Below are 18,341 nucleotides of genomic sequence, written 5' to 3' on the forward strand. Positions count from 1 at the left end.
TTGAAAAATCAATCACCATCTGGGCTCATTTCATACAAAGGACAGAGGGAGGGGAGGATAACACACACACACACACACACACATACACACACACACACTTCTTGCATCTTTCATTTTATGCAAAGACAACAGAGGGCAAAAAAGTACAGCAGTGAGATGCCCCCTCTTGTCTCCTGGCTTTTTTGTTTTAAGTCGATTCTTAAGAATACTCCTCACCTGGTTCCCGCTGGTATAAAAGCAGGTGCAATTTCCTCCTCTGCCCCGCACCTACGCCCGGCTGTTTCCAAATCAGAGGTAGCGGTGGTTGTTGTGAACAGCGAGCATGCAATTGAGGAGGGAATGGTCGAACGTGGAGGGGTGTTTTCAGTGGAAAGTACTGGCCACGCTGGGGCCTATCTAAGCCATTAGGCCGGTGCTATGTGAACACACTGCAGCGAGGCTGGTGCGCAAGGTCACCCAAAGCAAACAGGGATAAGAGGAAAGAAAAGCAAAGATTCATCTGCTTGAGTTAGCACCTCAGGTCAATGGGTTTGCCTCCTATTCACGGCAGCACGGTCCTCATTTACAGATGCTGCTTTAACTCCCTTTCATAAACCTGTTTTCAACCCAACATAAGGCATTTATCTGAAAAAAAGTGAATGTTTTATGCTAACAAGAATTTTTTAAGGATACACAAAGAGCGTCAGAGGTTGAAATGGTGTGTGTGTGTGTGTGTGTGTGTGTGTGTGCATGTGTATGTATGTGACATGATTTTTGCTGCGGCGCTGCCTCCTTTCAGTTGCACAGCTGTGTGAGAAATACCAGTGGCAGAGGCTGCTGAGGCAGCGAAAGCATTTAATACTCGACAAACAGTTATCTAAGCCCATGTCCAATAGCTAGACATCACTGTAATGTGACCTACATACTAAGTGAATAAGAATTTTTTTGTATGTCAGTTGGGGTGCTGTGGGGGTACAGGGGGGTTTAGGAGGGGATGTGAGCAGAGCTCTTTTTCTCCTGCCAGACTGAAAAGAGAAAGTACAGTGTAGTGTAACAGAACATATTGTGACCTGCTAGGCATTGAACTCTGGGCATTGAACTCTCCCTCCTTTGTTCGTTTTTACCCCCTGGGAAGAGGACTTTCTTCTTTTTTTTCAGGAATTAATGAAATGACAAGTGGAGGGGGGGGGGGGGGCGCCTATTTTTTTTTTTGTTTTATTTTTATTTTTTAAAATATATGTCTAAAGGATGTAGCAGAGCGTGAAACCACCAAAACTCACCAAAACTCCCAGAACAGTATCATCTTATCGGCCCTTTTGAATCTCATTGGAACACTTGATATAACACATCATAGCCATCATGAATAAATGGTGAATTTATAGTGAATTAAACTTGAGTTAATAGTTACTTCACCGTCAACAAATGACAAAAAAATCTTAATAAACCATCCATTAGGCAACTGTAAAGGTTCCTGAACATAATTTGCAACTGTATAATGTTTGTGGATGAGCTGCACATTATTTATTAACCAGTAAGTATTACAAACAGCAATTTAACAAATGGTTTATAAAGCAATTGATTGTTTGTTGACAGTGAAAGAACTCCTCACTTAATTTCAATCAACTATACGTTTAACATTTTTTAGTAGTGCTGATAATAAACCTTACAATTTGTATTTTCTTCATCAATAATTCAAACACCATCTAAATCATAATGTATGAGGAGGGGATGTGTTATAGAAAAATAATCATTTAATGCAATTTATGCTTTAGTTGTGATTATTTACCTCATCATCTGATACTCACTGACTGCACCGTTTGAGTTTCTTATCGTTTTTTGGTGTGAAACCTTGAGAAGGGCACTTGTTTCAGCTATAGTTGCATCGCACAGAATTAAAAGTCCATTATGCATAATTCCGAGGCAGGAATTCACTTCAGAACAATTTTGATAGGTTTGGTCCCAGTCTCAGCCTAAAAATTGATGAGCGCACACAAACACACACTCGCGAGTACACAGTCAATCTGCCTGGCCACATCAACAGAGCAGGTGTCCTTAGTAATGCACCACCGCGCACTTGGATCTCTGCATCTCGGAACAGAGGGAAACGAGGGAGGATGGGGAAAGCAGAGGAAGAAATAAAGGACAGTTAGAGGAAAGAGAGGGAACTGTGTCCGTGGCGGTGTGTTTGTGTGTGTGTGTGTGTGTGTGTGTGTGTGTGTGTGCGTGTTTTCTAGGTAGTGGAATCTGAGGGAATCTGAGGGTCTGTCACTAAACTAGAGGTAACCCAAACTGTGTGCGATCTGACGCACCAGCAAAAACTTGAACACTTGCACCTCATTTCTTTGCACAAGAACACAGACTCCTACACTTGTTATTTTGAGGATGATCAAAACACTGAGATGATGTATTTTCAGTATCCATATGAAAAATATTCATTTGGAAGACAGGCTGTAAGACCAACTGAGGAGAAACTAAGCAGGGAGATATGTACTTAGTAAAGACCATGCCTTTGCCCCCCGCTGAGTCTCAGCTACATGGTACATAAATAACCATTATGAATCACGCTGTTTGGTCTCACCCTGCCGTTTCTCAAACAAGATCCAGTTTCCATTTAGACACAATGGTGATGAGCGAGCCTCCCGCGACGTGCATCATTTTTTGAGCAAAGCAACAAAATAAAACAAGGCATGTGTTTATTTAGTGCTTTAATTTGCTCAAATGTACGAAATCAAGTAACTTTACCCAGTTTGGATGGCCGCATTTTCAGCTTCTCGGTGTTTACTTTTCAACTCAGCTGCCTAATAGGCTCACATCCAGTCTGAACCTACACAAGGCCAGAGGCCGGACTGACAACAAAACAGCCATGCAGCTCAGATGAAAGACAAACCGCTGCTCAAATAGGACCATTAGCTTGCACAAAAGAAGAAGTCTGAGAGGTTAGCCATCCATTATCAGAGAGTGTAAGACTCTCACATGGCAAATCTTTTATTGCGAAAGTTGACGTAGGTCAAATGTGATAAAACGGGGCTGGAAAAATCCAATATGCCAATTAAGAATGCTCAATCATACCATTAGCAGTGTCATAGATGCACGACTGTGTTCAAGCTTGTTGCCTTTCCCTTTTTTGGCATCAGTTCAGAGGCGATGTCTTGGGTGGTGCACTCACATCAGCTTCTGTAGCCTGAGAGATTACCCTACACAAACTTTATCCCGTGGCAAATCTATCCTTAGAGCACGCATTTTCAAACCTTGTAGCAGAAACCAAGTCTTCATTCAGGGAATCTCCTTTGTAGAACTTAAATACATCCCAATGTGTCCATAAACAAAGGCCTCTACCCTTCCTCCTAGCACTCTGTGACACTTTAAGTTTAGGATTCTTCAACAGGCCTGTGGGTGGGTTTTTCATTCTTCCCCATTCTTCCTTTTATTTTGCTCCTTCTTTAGAGCATTAGGGCGACTAGCCATTGAACTACAACCGCTACTATAAAAATTCATCAGGATTAAAATGACCTCACACACAAAATTAAAGTTCCCCAATGTACACAATAAGGGCCTGTATCTTTTTTAAGACATTCTCGGCTTCCTTGGGAACAGGATTGTTTCTTGACAAAGTGGTCTCAACTCAACAATGAGCACCTTTCAGACACACACAGGGACTGCCTTTAGAGCTGCGCAGAGAGACGGATTTCACATATCAATCAAAAGAGGTGGGGGGGGGGAGGAGGAGAAAAAGGGCCCTCGTCTGGTGAGAGTGGTCCTTCAGGAACCATGAACAGATTCGAATGGAGTATATGCTTTTCTCTCTTACCGCCACTATTCATAATAATAGAGGACACAGGAGTGGTGGAGAGGGAGGGGAGTCCTCTTAACACCTTTTTTTTTTTTTTTTTTTAAGACTTGTCTTCCCTTATATGGGGACTGAAGCATGGTTCCTCAGCCTGGGCCTGAAATAATAAGACTGTAGTGGATGCGTAGATTGTACAACATTAAAAAAAAAAAAAAAAAGTTGCTTTGTGAAGAGGCCAAGAGGACCCACAGTATTCAGTGTGTGTGCAAGCTTTCATGTTTTTGAGTTCGTACATGCAAGGCTTGTATGTGTCCCTGTCTGTGTGTGTGTGTGTGTGTGTGTGTGTGTGTGTGTGTGTGTGTGTGTGTGTGTGTGCGTGTGTGTGTGTGTTTGTGTGTGTGTGTGCGCGCATTCCATTTCACCTGGGCGATGGCATAATGAGCCCATGAGTGTGTGCGCTGGGCCACAACCACCCACTGCGCCAGCCATCCACACCACTGCTGCTAATCGTGTTGAAAATGAATAAGGTGTCAGAGTAGTTAATTCACAGCTGTATTAAAGCACCGCAGCCCAGATATAAGGTACATACAACAAATTAAATTATATACAATATTCTGTTGTAGGATATTTATGACAGCTTTATTAATGGCCACTCCTCAAAGGTCTTCTTATTAGGTCACTGGCTGCGTGTTTCACCCTTTACACTGTTTTGGGCCTGGGGTATGCAGATCACCTCCGACTCACAGGCCCAACAAGGTCCAATATGGAACTATGCATTCTAAATTCTAAATCCCCCATAACTGTTTAATCATAATTGAAGATAACTAGATCTAAGATCTGCAGCAAATTGTACTCACTCACTGATATCAGCCATATAAATATGCTTACACATCCATGCATTGTTCCCTGAGAAATTAATGAAATGTGAAAAAAAGGCCATACCTTGCAATTTTGCACTACATTTTAGAGGCTGACTTAACTTAAACGTAAAAACCACTTACGTATCCATAAATAGTAACCGGCAAGCACAAAGGCCCATCATGGTAGCCTGCATTGGTGCCTGTCCTAACTACTCCATACAGCAATATACATGTAGAACATACAATGTAAAATGTACAACGCTGAAAAGCTGTGTGTTATTAAACTATAAAAAAAACACAACGATTAGGAAGCTATTCCATCACTCGCAACAATACTTGAGTGGTATTTAATCAAATCATTGCTATTTCATATAATATATCTCTCTAAAGCCAGAACACCAAAGTTTTGTGTTTCCTGCAGTTACAGTATGCATGTTTATATATAGTGAAGTGTGGGAAAACAAGAATCCTCCAGTCTTCCAGTTTTAAAACTAGCCGCTGCTTTTATTTTCCCACAAATTTACACCAATTTATTTTCAGTGGACTTCATTAACATGCATTGGCAGATTGCCTCGCACTTGTTAACTGACATGAATTGCGCCGTTTCTCCGTGCTTAGACCTCAGTCTGAGATTAAAGTGGATCTCAATAACACCGGAAAAAAAAAAAAAAAAAAAAAAAAAAGTATTAGTATTCACCACATGTATGTGTGGCACATGTGTGCTATTTTTATATAGGGATGCTGTGAAAGTGTGGAATTGGGGACAAGGCAGCCTTGCACCGGGCCGTGACACAGACTTATGTTAAACCTAATTAGATCATGATAATAGCTTTAGGGCCCCAGTGATCAATGCTAGAGGTCTGTGGAGATGAACTTTCCTTAAGTTTCATGCTGCACACTGGGTGTACTCATTTCTTTCATGCACGCACACACACACACACACGCACACACACGCACACACACACAGTGGTTCCAATGCACTGTGTTGCATGATATCATTATCTTAAATATGGGTCTGCGTATCCATCTGTTTCATCGGTTTGCCATTCTGATGCTGGTCATCAATGAGTATGATACGGTTGGATCGATACATATGGTCAGTGTTGGACTAAATCCAGTTTTAAACAGGTTGCATCAGTGCAACATCCATCAACAATAAGATGGATGTGATTCAGAATACCTCGATGTTAGAGACGTATAAGGTCTGCATTACCTCGCCTGAGTCCTCCAAGCCTCTCCCACGATGCAACGCACCCACACTTTCTCCGCATCACTAAAAGACACTCGCTGATTGTGAGCGGCTTTCCGTCAACAACCCTGTGGTGGAGTCTAGTTTACAGCTTACAGACTCCTCGGATCACTCTCGCTGAAGACAAGGAGGATTCCTTATGCTTCCATTATTGTATAATGCAATTTGGGTAATGTAATATTTCAACACGTCTGCTGACATGCTAGCTAGCTAACTTATGATTAGTCTTGATACTGGATGCTTTGGGAATCCCTGCACGTATCGGTTGTGGCTATATCCGTTGTTGACTCGCAAAGCTTCCTCCCTATTTCTCCCCCATCCCAACTTAGTAAGAGGTGTACAAGAGCAAATTCAGGAGACAAAATTGTAAAAATAAAGATGCTGGCTGGCCAAACCAACAGTAGCTGACATTTGCTTGCATTATGTTTGTGTTTCGCACACTGTAATTACCTTTGGACAAGCTCCGGTTTGGAACCGGCATTCTTGGCTTTTTCGAAAACTCGCCCACCCATTTAATTCTACAACTGTCAACTGTTCAGGCTGGTATTCGCTCACTGAAGCCCTGTATATCTTGGTCTGCTCAAGAAACACAAGAAACATTGTCTTTGAATTTACCCTTGGGTGAGGTTGGGAGTTCTTTAGGAAAATTAGATTAGTCTTTTTGAACCTCTGCTATTACACAATTTTGTAAAATTAAAAATAAAGGCCTCAAACCATCCAAACAAAATTGATCAAATGTCCCTTTGTTTAAAGTTAGTTTCAGAAGCTTGTTTTATTCTGTGTATCATGTGCTTACACCTGCAGGAAGACTTAATAGAGTAAACACTTGGAGACATTCGCTATTTTATGTCCAGTATTGACAGAGCCAGAAAAATGTTATCAAAATATGGTTAAAACTATTCTACATCTCATGTTCAGTCGAAGAATATAATGTTTATCTGTCCGGTTTTCTGAGAATAAAAGGATGTAACAGTTGTCAACATCATGAAGTTCATGCACCTTGTCCACAGCAGCAGATACTTACAGTATGTAACTTCTTCAAATTAAGATTTTTTTACTTTTTATTTTACACAGAATTGACATGACTGTTTCATGATTATTTTGGGATTTACCGATTCATGCATGAGAGGGCTGGGGGCAAGATAAGCTGCCAAACTTTACTTGGATAATAGCTCTTAAAAGTGGATGGATGAATGAAAATACCAGTACCTCTTAAAAAAAAAAAAAAAAGAATGTTTATTGGCCTTTTAAAAAAAAAACTATTTTAATTGAAGCCTTGTGCACATGTTCATTTCTGTGGACAAACACGCATGCATTTTGGGACAAACACAGCCACTCAGACCCCTAATCCCCAATAACATAACATGAAAGACTTGAAAGAACACTATTATTTGCAAGAGGCCGACATGATTCATAATCTATTAGTGCTGGGTCGGTATGTCTTTTTCAGTGGCTGTACCTGGCCTGTCCCAGTCTGACATGCTAGCCTGTCAGCTGCCTGGCACTGGGATGACGACTGGTAGTTGTTCAGATTTGATTGATACACTTATTCCCGAAATGTGTTCAAAGGGGAACTCATCACACGCAGATTGAATAATTTACTAAATGCTCAATCTAAGCCACAGATGTGTCCGCGTGTCGATGAAACAAGCTGTCTACACAAAGGTGTACTGGATGATATACTGACCCCCTGAAACCTTGTAATGAATAAAGGTTTAACAGCATTTAAGATACGATCTCCCTGCAAGAAAAAAAAAAAGAAAAGGCATCCCTCTGCTTGGTGCTGAATGGTGAGGTGTTAAGCTTTCCATGGCGACATCTATCTCTCGCCACCACCTTGAGGGCATCTTTTAAGCAGAGGAATTTAGCCATTATGTGGCATTAACCTCATTAGAAAACACTCTTTAGCTGCTCCAAGATAAAATTGATTTACAGCTGCCATTTCCACCACTGCTCTCGATCAATGGTTAAACTATCCCTTTTATGGCCCTGTGCACACTCTCTGCTCTTTTCTCCAGTTTTCTTTAACTGCTCTTTAATTCACGCGCACACACACTCACTCCTGTCCTCGTGCCAGGTACTGTATGCAGTATGCAGAATTGGAAGAGGGCTTTTTTTTCCCCATTGCCCCGTGGTCAACTGTCAGGTCAACTACATTTTTTTTTTGAGAGTAGATAAACACGATGGAATCACTGGCAAATTCCTCGAACGAATTAAGCACAAAGTTGCTGTGTTAGTCTTTTTTGAGACGAGAGAGTTTCGCCACGATCAGCTTAATTTGTGCGGCTGGTATTAATTGAGGTTATATCTTAACAAAATGTATTAAGCTATAACTGCAGTGTGTTTATCTTTCACTCTTACCGAGGTTGTTATTCACAACTGAGAAATGTAGCTGCTGCGGACACATGGCCATGGTGGGTTCTTGGTTCTTATTGTGACCTGAGCGTTGTCAGAGTCAAGTCAACTTACCTGTGGGAGTCCTTAGAAGATCATTGATCAGTGCCCCATACTTTTCATGAATCGGGTATTTTGCATTAGTCTACAACATTTTCAAGGACAGCAGGCTATTAGCATGATCATGTAAAATAGGAAATGGTAAATAAGGCTAAATCTGCTCACGAGATGTTGACGGATGCAGTTAAGAACTACAGAAAAGGACACTAAAGCCTTGCTCAGACTGCCAGCCCAGATCTGGTTCATGGCACATCCAGACAGTATCCAAACTGATTTTAAGAAATGTAAACAGCCCATATGGAAGACAATACAGAGATAAAGAACAACTCGTCTGCTCCGTGAGTAGACAACCTGACCTGCCCGCAGTCTGAGCACAGCTGAAGTGGATTATGACGTGAGATTTATTTATTTTTTTTTTTTTTTTTTGACACAAAAGTGTAAAAGCTCAAAGAAATTGACCAATTGCGAATGTCTACTTTGCCACGTTTCCACACTGAGGCTGACAGGTAGGACTGCGCACGGCCAAGCCAAGCAAAAAATTCCCAATCCGTGTCGGTGTGGCCAGATGTCAGTTCATGCCCGCCCACCTCTGACAGCTCAGGTTTATGTGGACGTTTAAGCAAAACACGCAACGCTGTATTTCTTTGACAAATCAATATGACCACCATTTCAGCTCTCCTTCCTTCCCTCCCTCCCTCCCCCCGTCTTGTGCTCGCTCTTTTCTCATCTCCCTCTGTCTGGGAGAATTGATCCGCAAGGATGGAATGATATCAACCAGCGGATAGAGTGATATGCCCCCGCTCCCTCCTTCCTACCCTCCTTTCACCGCACTTTTGACACATAAATAAAATATGTGGCCTTTTTTGTTTCGATTCACCATGGTGTTAGTTTTGAGAAAAGGAATATGGTGCACGGGGCTCACATGGAGCTGTTGGTAGACCAGAGGGAGCTGAGAGTCGGCTGGTTGCCATCACTCACTGTTCACAGGCGCCCTACAAAATCCCCTGAACTTTCCGACACACGCATTTGTTAGAGTGACGCAGTCAGATTCTAAAGAATGGCATTAGAAAATAATGTGAGTGCTAAATTATTCAGGCATTTTTTGCCATAATGCCTCACTTTACAACCACACACAGCTACACACACACACACACACATATATATATCCTCCCACTCCCATCTGAATTATGGCACATCCATTTAGAGTCAGTGTCCAAATTTGGCAAAGGAAAGGATGAGAGAAGGTGCTGCGAGAGGAGAAGAGTTCACTGACTCTGTCATGCTTCTGCATTAGGTTGCCAAAACCAGCATCACAATCAACCAACACTTTAATATCAACTGAAATAAATCACGCATGGCTACATGTCTTCGGCACTGCTATTAACAGATAAATGCAACATGTTCATCCGCACCTCGGCTAGATATTCCTGATATGATGGCTAAGGCATTTCCACAGCTGGACAAGAAATAACTGCTAGGTGAACTAACCTCTCGTCCTCGGAGCATGCCAGGGCGTCAGGCCTGCAGGGCTCTCCGCTTCGCCATGCCGGAGAGACTTCTCCGACTCTAACTTCCCCTCACACCTTCCTAGACTTCAGTTGCACTTTTGCACTCCCCTCCCCTGCACCGGAAACCCTCAAACGTAGGTCGAGCAAAAACGCGCACATGCCTATATTACATAACTCGGGCTGTGTCCAGTACGCAATCTCCACGGGTGGACACTGAAGAGAAGAGCGACAAAAGAGCTAAGAGACAGACAGGCTCGGATGTAAAGATAGACGGAGTAACCTTACTACGACGGATCACTGATGGGATTAAATAGGAATTATCTGTTCATATGCCCATGCAGGCCCTCTGTACATCCATCTACAACAGACGCCCCGGCCAACTGCTGTCTGAGTGTGTGTCATTATAATGATCATCCTCATCATCATGGTGCTCGTCATCATCACCGTGCACAGATTGCATCATACTGTGGGTAACTCATACCTGCCGCACAGGCCCATCAGACAGTCCTTCTCTTTCCTCTCCCTCTTCCCTCCCTCCTTCCTTCCTTCCTTCCTTCCTTCCTTCCTCTCTCCTCCACTTGTGTTTCACCCATTCACGCAAGACTACAGTTACAAATAAATATCTGAATATTAAAATGCCCCCCCCAACACACACACACACACACACACAGACCAGCCCTTCCCTCCCTCACTTCCCCTACCCTGAAAGCCCTTAGTCACCTCAGACGGTGGGTGTGGGTAGTTTCTTAGACAGCGTGATAGTGTGCTTAGCCCCGTTAAGCCAGCTTCAGCTTCAGCTCCGCTTCTGGTCGCCACTGATCAGGGAGCCCTGGGAGAGAGAGAGAGAGAGAGAGAGAGAGAGAGGGAGAGAGAGAGAGAGAGAGAGAGAGAGGGAGAAGATAAGGAAAATGCTGAGTTCACCGCCACCACTGCCCCCCCTCCCTTTGCTTCGAGCATCCCCTCCTCGGGAAGGGGTTTCCCCCCCTGGAAAGAGGAGGGGAAGGTGAATCGACTGCTGCACCGCTGCACTGCGATTACCTTCATTCTCCTCCTCCTCCTGTTCATCCACCTGCTTTTCTTCAACCTTCTCTTCAAGCCTTTAAACGTTTTGTTCACTTTTTTTTGGTGGATACATTTTCTGCTGTTTTATGTGTATAATATTCCGATAGCAGTCAGTTACTCTAACACGTACACCTCCAAATCAAAATTGTGAGATTTTTTTAAATTTTTTTTTTAACAGTGCTGTGGTACTCGAGGCCGGTCCTGTCCTTGCAACCGGTCACAAGACTACTTTTTTAAAGATCTTGGTCTCGTCTAGGTCCCACACATATGCTGCATATAGGGCAATAAAAGAGGGAAATGAAGCAGCATCTTAATTTCTTTTCTCTGTGTGTTTGTATGGGGTGTTGGGGGATCCTTGAGATCAAGTTGAGGAGAGCCTACAGTTTGCATTTTCCATGACTTATGTCATGCGAGTTTGGGACTTGTAGAGGTGTGGTCTTAGTCTTGGTTTGTTCTCAACCCTCCAAAGTCATGGTCTTGTCATTAATAACCCATGGAGATGGGTACTGATGCTCTATCGATGTTTTTGTTTTGTTTTTTGTTTTTTTTTTTCATTTACTGTTACCTCTAATGCCGTAGAGGTTAGCAATATGATTGAGATCACCTTTACAATACTTGTGATACTGATTCATATATTCTAATATGGCAAATGTATATATAAAAAAAAAAATAACCAAAAAAGATCCTACTACCAACAGAGATGTGCCCAGGCCTGTTATTTTCATATACAGGTCAATAACAACAACAAGGCAAAGTTGATTTTTATTTGTATTGTCCAAAGTCGCGAGCCACAATTTTGCCTCAAAGTGTTGTCCACTCTTACAGCACATCTAGGCGTTAAGATGAGGTGAAAAAAAAAACATTGTCTGCATTGTTGACAAAAAAAAAGAAGAAGAAACCGTGACATGCAAAAGAAGCTTTAATTATAGAATACGAAAACAAACAGAGAAAGAAAATTGCACTATGAAGAAGCCAAGTCAAACAAACTTGAAAATGTCCTTTCAATCGTAGGTTCAGGCCTTAAAAAGCATCATGTGCCGTATGTTAATTAAGAATAAACACACGTTAATGTTAATGACGATGTTGTGTGTGGCCATATTCTTGCTAAAATGCAAAGCTTTTATAGTCGAGTTGCTTCTCCCTCACAGCAAGTCGTTTAAGACATCCGAACTCCCCGTGCACATTAAGGCATTAAAGAAAAACAGAAAAATCTACAGCTCCTGCTTAGATCTGCAGCTACATATTTCATGGAGTAGATATCCAGGTCATTAAGCAACATTCTGACACCTCTGTTATTTACTACCCCAACCGGTTTCCCACCTCGTTTAATCAGACTTTACCAAAACCCGCTGACTCAGAGAGAAACCTTCTTTCTTTCTCTGCGCTCTGTTTATGTTTATCTCCTTCAGCTCCATTCTCGCTCTGCTTTGCTCTCTTTCTCTCTGCTTACTTACTCATATTTTCCAAAACGTCTATTTCACATGTGTCTGGGGTTCGGAGGGGCTGAGCCGCAGAAAAAAATCACAAAAGAACAAATAAAGTGAAGTAAAGCAGAGCGTTTTCCGCCAAACATGAAAGACTTGCAGCTATCAAAGGCAGAGAGGTCTCAGCTGTGCGCTGTACTGTGGCAGCCGGATGCCGCTCAGTGTAACTTACATTATCTCGCCGGTCAGGTGCTAAATGTGTAACTTTGTGATTTTGACGTGTTCTACCAAAGGAACCATCACAACCCCGCATCTCCTCATCCATCAGAGGGTGATATTTAAAACATCCAAAGTGGAGCGCGCCGTTTTTTTTTTTTTTGTTTTTTTTTTGCCTTAGAAGTGGTTTACCTTCGATTTTCTCTGCTGGGAAAGGATCACTTGAGACAGGAGGGGGAGGCGTATTGAAGTGAATAAGATGTGGCTCAATACAAGTTATCTTTAATGGAAGGATCCTGGATGGAGGGATTCAAGGGAAAAAAAAAATGAGGGGGAAAAAAAAAAAAGCTGAGAGGGGGGAAAAAAACATGGATGTAAAGTGTTGACAGCTGTGTTTGGTGCGGTCAGACTCTGGGGTCAGGTACTGAGGAACACACACACACAAACAAATGTTCAAACGGCACACATATATTAGCCGTCCCCTGCTAAATGGAAGCTGGATGTAATATTGTTCTTGTCACGACGGCCATCTGATGTCAATTTCACACAGCGACGGGACCCACCACAAGCTGCTCTGCGTGCCACCCGTCCCGGTACCGAGCAACACCGTCACATAATACAAAAGGTGTATTAAAGCTGCGCACTCATGTCTACTCTTTTTTCCATCTATCCGCCCCCCCCAGTGTCTCTGTCTAACCCTCCCTCCTCACATACACACACACACACACACACACACACACACACACACACTGGGATAAGTCATGAGGAAATGGATGCCCATGTTTTGTGGGACCACCTGTTCATCCTGGATACAAGTCTAAGAACCCAGTAAGGGTTAACCCTCTTTGTGGGAGGGAGCCAGGATTGTGTGTGTGTGTGTGTACGCACAACTTCATACATACATGCATGTGTGTGCACGCGTGTGTGTGTGTGTGTGTGTGTGTGTGTGTGTGTGTGTGTGTGTGTGTGTGTGTGTTGAGGGTTGGCACCGCCCCGTCTGAAACGTGCCCCATGAGTGGCAGACTGGCTCAGGCTGTCCGGCTGGGAGGGAACAGAGCCCATTGCTGGACCACCTCCCCGGCACACACACGCACACATACACACACACTCGCGCCACGAGCACACACACACACACACACACACACACACACACACACACACACACACACACACACACACACACACAGACATACACCTAATCCTATGCACATTCCATGGGGAGAATCTTCCCTCTCCATCACCCAGTCCAAACTACCTGCTTTCAAATAAAAAAAATAAAAAATAAAAAAATGAAAGAAAGACAAAAGAAAAAAAAAAAGAATTTATTTATGATCTGGGCTTTGGACAGTCAAATTGTTATATTAATATTGAAAATCAGTGATTACGGACTAAAATTGTGATAATTATATGATTCACTTACACATCAATCACGACACATGCATTTCTCATGAAAAAAAAAAATGTTTTAAAAAAGTGCAAAAACAAGGAATTTCCATGTGAAAGTGAAACAAATGTGGGCTTATATAAGCCTTTTGAGTTTGCCGAGATAAACTTATACCAAGATCTTACTTCGCTAAAACTGTTCTCACCCTCAACAATGTGGCCATGCGTGAGGACCACACACTCCCGACACACCGACCTGCAGACACACGCAAATGCATCCGTGCAAACCACTTTGAATCATGGCACCTCTCATCATTCTCATGCAACCCCCCCCCACTCACTCACCCTCCCTCCCCAACAAATAATCACCTCCTGGGAGGCAATGAGATGGAGGGGGGGGGAAAAAAAAAAAAAAAAAAACAGCAATCTTGTCTTTCAAACGAAAAGGGGAAAAAATATTTTAAGGGGCAATGAATTTCGTGGAGCTGAATAGGATGTTGGTACATGTTTTACTAAAGGAAATATAATGGCAGACTATTATTAGATCACATTAATCATGAGTGCGCCAAAGGCAGTGACAGCCGCGCTGAAAAGGATTGAAAACGCTGGTAATGGATATAAATTACCCATTGTGTGATAAAAGGATTTTTTCTTCACTAAGAAGGTAAAAAGGAATAAAAACACTGAGAGAGCCACTAAATGCTGTGTGTACATATTTGCATGTGTATATGTGTATGAACGTGCGAGTGTCCTGCCGCCTGTGTGTGTGTGTGTAGCATGTAATAATACAGGGTTATCAGTGCAGGATTAAAATTTTAAGGGAATCAGATAGTGACAGTGAGGCCTCGCATTAAAGGCACCGGCGACAGAAAAGAGGGAAGGATTAAAAACAGATTAAATTGGTTTGTAGTGACGGAGATGAAAGGAAGGAGGAAGGGGGGCGGGGGGGAAGGAGAGTGTGTTTTGACAGAGGTCTGTCGGGCTTTTGGCACGGTGATAATGAGTCACATCTCCCATGCACTGTTATTTATCGCCGACTTGGCTCACAAACAAAAGATCAATAATTTTGAGCAAATCTAATGTTGTCCTCGCCGCTAATGTGCTCGTCCATCACATCTGCCATCTCCACCAAGGAGATGGACTGATTCCCTGTTTATTTGGAGATCAAATGCAATTATATCACATGGCTCTAATAACAGAGGAAACCCCCCCCCCCCCCCCATGTGGATATGTGTGGCGCCTTTGGATCACACCCATGCATATGTATATATAGATATATAGACAAGCACAAAGGTGTCACGTATGTGTAAATGATAATATATGTATCGAATGGGCGATGAGTTGCCGCGCCATTTTTCTGCATCAATCTTCATTTTCTCCTCAGACCTTGCCTTTGAAATATGAAGTGTGTCAACGGCCCGTCCCCCCGCAACACAGGAGGCACACAAACATCAGTCAAAGCAACACACCCGATGTTCAGCAGTTAGCCCTGCAGCACAGACAGATGAGAAGACAGCAGATACTTCACTGACAACTAGCCCTGGGTGAGACACTTTCCAGCCACCTGAACTCAATCAGGCCCCAGTGGAGGCAGCATTTGGGTATTTCATTTCATCTCCATCCCCTTACTCACTTGAGGTGCGTTTGATTTATCTCACGCGCATGAGCGCAAAATCGCATTTTGAATCTAACGTCACATTCGTCGTGGTAGTCTACATAGCAGCTGCTCGTCTCGGTTCTTTTCAGCATGGCGGAGCGTCGTTCTGAGCAAACAACGGATACAAGGACCACCGGATCCGATCGGCTTCGAGCCACTGTATCCAAAGGCAGTGTCTGGTACCAGTGTGTTGGTGTCATTCCTACATTCATCATACATTTTCGTCCACCACCATTTCAACTGAACAAGATGTACTTACAAGAATACTCGTTCCGGTTTAGGAAAACATGGTTTATCACAAATTCAAGCACGTGCTTGAAAAGACAACTTGCCCCATGTGCTTTTTTTTTCAGGTGTGTTTTAGCTATGGCATTATAAAAAACAGATTGGTCAGATGAAATAATGGTCCTGGAGTAACAATAACTTTGCACCAACGCCAACAGGCTGATATCAGATTGTGTGTATCCACAGTATACATGAAGTGAACCCACTACCAGGCTTCTGATATCTGTTGGCTCTGTACATAAATCATGTGGGACCCTCTCTATCATCCTTGGCACACCACAATCAAGACACCCCAGCGCTATGACAGTAAAGCCAGTGGCAGGTGTAAGGCACTAAGCTCCTTCCCTTTCTCCCTGGGTGAGGTGTGAGGAGCAAAACAATGACAGACAAAGGTCACCTGGCCCACAACAACCCACCTGCTGAGGTGTCGACCTGCCGAACGCACCCCTGAGGCAAGAGGAAGAAAGGGAGGAAGAAGGAGGGACGGGAAGACGGAGAAAGAAGGCGAACGAGTCGGCAAGCAAAGACTGAAGTAGCAATCAAGAGGATAACAAATATAATCCAAGAGAAATTGTGCGAGTGTGATATCATGGGTAATCAGAAAGTCCTATTAGCTTTGGAACCTCTTCCAAAGTGACATCAGGAAGGGTTTTCCAGCGATTCCCAATTTCAACAAACCATGGAAGAGGGCTTCAAGTAACGCGCTGATTCATTCGTAATGCATTCATATCAGTTTTGATTCATCAGTCTTTTTTTTTTTTTTTTTTTCTGTTCAATTAATACATTAATTGTTAAGTCTACAAAATGTTAGAAAATAATGTTGGGTGCAAATTTAAATTTCCCGCCCAAGGTGACTGATATCTAAACTGATTTCTCTTTTGACAATTTTATTTCAAAACATTCTCTGTAAAATGTATTTGCCTTATGCAAACCACTTTTAATTGTCCTCAAGTGACAAATCGCATTTAGTTATTCCTTTAGCACTACAACGAACGCTGTCAATGATGGTCCAATATTTTTCGGTGTGTCCCGCATTAACACAGGTTTCCAACAATCTGTCACTTGGAAAGTGCAAGAAAGGCAGCTCCCAGCGTATCAGGTCGGGACCTTGGCACGTGAAATAATAAAGCCTTGACATAAGGCAGAGTGCGGGGAGGCACACCACGACCCAGTGCAACCCAAGGCACCACCTAACTGCACCTAATTCTCTCTCTCACTATGTCTTTCTTCCCCACTGTTAACATACCCAGACACCTACAACCATGGCAGACTTCCTACTTGTTCCGGGCAGTGTCAGGGCACAGCTAAAGGTCAACATTCCTGGAAGCTGTGAAGAAGTTAACAACAATGTGGTGTTTTATCTTACACTACGCAGTTTTAAACAAGGTTTTTGTTTTCTTTTTTTTTTTTTTTAAAAGCAATCAACAAGGAATCGGTGGGCGTCAAACAGACAACCTTACCGGAAACAGTGTTGAGTGCTGTTTCTCGAGGAGCAGACCATGAGGAAATGAAGGAGGGGCTGTTATAAATAGCCCCACAAATGCATGCGGGGATCGTCACCTAAACTGTTTTTTCCTTCCTCCTGTTTAATTGACATCCGTATATCAGTGGTAAAAATGCAAATATACAGAGACAAACATGGTGTTAATGACACAGCTGCACACACTCATCAGTTCTCTGGAACACGAGTGACACGGGGTTTGCACGAACACACATAATAACAGGTCAACGTCTCTGATTCACCCGAAGTCTCGTGAAAAGATGCTGTCGAGTCGACATGGAGACACACATTACACGCGCTCATTTTGAGCCGTCCGTCGAAATATATTTGCACCTACAGAGCAAACGCGTCAGAGCTGTAAAAGTTAGGTCTGTCTTAGCTGAATGTGCAACAACTCACGAGTGAAGAATGATTCAAAGGATCACTGCAATGACAACCTCCTATATTGTTGTAATCATCACCGCCACTGACAGCATCACTATCATCATCAACACCGTCATTAGTAATCATCAAGCCCATCAGAAGCCATATTTTTTTTTTCTCTTTTTTTTTTTTTTTACAATGAGTGTGACATGGGCAGTCAGTGGATGGTGATGAAGCGGTGTTAGGATACGTTCACACCAACACTGTCTTCGGCAGTTTAGTTGAGCTCAGGAGCACGGAGAACTTCAGTTCATCATTTGCATATCGTGAGAAGAGATGCGCAACCGAAATCTTTTGGGTCCTTAACCATACTGTTGCATGCACGGGTACCGCAGAAGGTGCAATACAATGCGCAGGGGGGGACTGAAGCATAATGATGTTTCAGTCTGAAAATCAAAAAAATGAACTGGTAGGATGAGAGATAAAGAGGGTGTTTGGGTTTACAGTAATTCATACATACATTCACACACTGATGGCGGCGGCTGCCATGCAAGGTGCCGACCAGTAAATCAGGAACAGTTTGGGTTCAGTATCTTGCCCACGTGCAGACCAG

At 43.0% G+C, this 18,341-nt stretch overlaps 1 protein-coding gene across 6 annotated transcripts in view; it reads right to left on the bottom strand.

Annotated features, from left to right (window-relative positions):
- Positions 1-18,341, bottom strand: part of znf536 (zinc finger protein 536) — a 208,303-nt gene that overhangs the window by 151,240 nt on the left and 38,722 nt on the right. For 5 of the 6 annotated variants that reach the window (XM_037095381.1, XM_037095376.1, XM_037095378.1 and 2 more), the window contains one exon: positions 10,558-10,666. The exons of the other annotated variant lie outside the window; for it this stretch is intronic. The gene's annotated coding sequence lies outside the window, so the exon portion shown is untranslated. The remainder of the gene's footprint in view (positions 1-10,557; positions 10,667-18,341) is intronic. 6 annotated transcript variants of the gene reach the window in all.

Source organism: Acanthopagrus latus, chromosome 4 (genome assembly GCF_904848185.1).
Source record: "Acanthopagrus latus isolate v.2019 chromosome 4, fAcaLat1.1, whole genome shotgun sequence".
NCBI classification, from domain to species: Eukaryota; Metazoa; Chordata; class Actinopteri; order Spariformes; family Sparidae; genus Acanthopagrus; species Acanthopagrus latus.